Source organism: Arachis ipaensis, chromosome B03, assembly GCF_000816755.2.
Source record: "Arachis ipaensis cultivar K30076 chromosome B03, Araip1.1, whole genome shotgun sequence".
NCBI classification, from domain to species: Eukaryota; Viridiplantae; Streptophyta; class Magnoliopsida; order Fabales; family Fabaceae; genus Arachis; species Arachis ipaensis.
In genome coordinates this window covers 133,039,367-133,040,582 of record NC_029787.2, presented here as the reverse complement: position 1 = coordinate 133,040,582, position 1,216 = coordinate 133,039,367, and positions in this window count along the sequence as shown.

The window sequence follows — 1,216 nt, the reverse complement described above, 5'->3', positions numbered from 1 at the left end:
AGGTGTGCTAATGTCTGCTTTTTTTTTCTATTGTTTGTTTTATCAGCATCAACTTTTGTCATTTTTCTGTGTAAGAAGAAAATCAATTAACCTAAGATCAAAACAATTATGATTGTGCGATTCAACAAACAAAAGTATATGCCATCTTCCAGTGTAAACCACAAAACGAACAACAAAAGCACATGCCATCTTTTATTTTTATGTTTGGCAACCACAACAAGTCTTAGATTTTAGCTCCCTTTTCTTATTTTTCATATTATAATATTTTTTTGTTCTAAATTTCTCACGAAAACATATAAATAATTGTTTCACATATATATTCTCTTTTATTATTTTTTTAAGTATTATATTTTTTAGCACCAAAACCAGCAAACTTTGCATTATCATTGTAGAAATCAAATGCTATTTAAAGATGAAGAAAATAAAAATATTCCATCTCTCAAAAATATATATTTAAAAATTCAGCCATGATAATACTTTTAATATTATTTATTTGATATACTTAATTCACCTGATATGAAAATTCATTTTCATTAAACATTGTTTAAAATTCTTGCTCCCATGAACATCAGAATTTACAATTTTCTGCTCAATTTTATCTTGATACATTTTTTAAAATTGTTCTGTATCAACTGACCAACTGCCTCTTCTATCATCTCATTAAAAAAATATTATTCACTTCAAGATTCTACTCACTAATTTCATTTGCAATCGAATTATTTATTATTTGCCTCTGGCTCTCTGCAGTAATAAATTCAAATCATTTAGATTTTTTTATGTTCTTAATTTAATATTAACAAAAAGATAAAACAAATTTTATATGTCTAAATACTAATACTATTATTTCTAGCTCAACAAATAGTACTCTAATTAAAAAAAAAAGTCCACAAACCAATAACAAAAAAATAATAATACCGTTTTGGCTCTTTAAGGTTTTCTGTTTCTAGTTTTTTAAGTTTTGAAAAAAAAAAATAAAGAAAGCGTTGAATCTTAATTATATGCCTTGTAGAAAACAATTTTTCTTATGCTATGAAACACTAATGTTGATTAACTTTGAAAAAAGTAAAATGTGAACTATACAAAATAAGTGGGAAAAATATCAATAACAAAATCACAGAAAAAGAAAATTTGTGAAAAAATAACACAGAACCATTAATGTGCAAAGAAAAAAATATTATATGATAAAATATAAAATTCATACATTAAAAAAGATTTA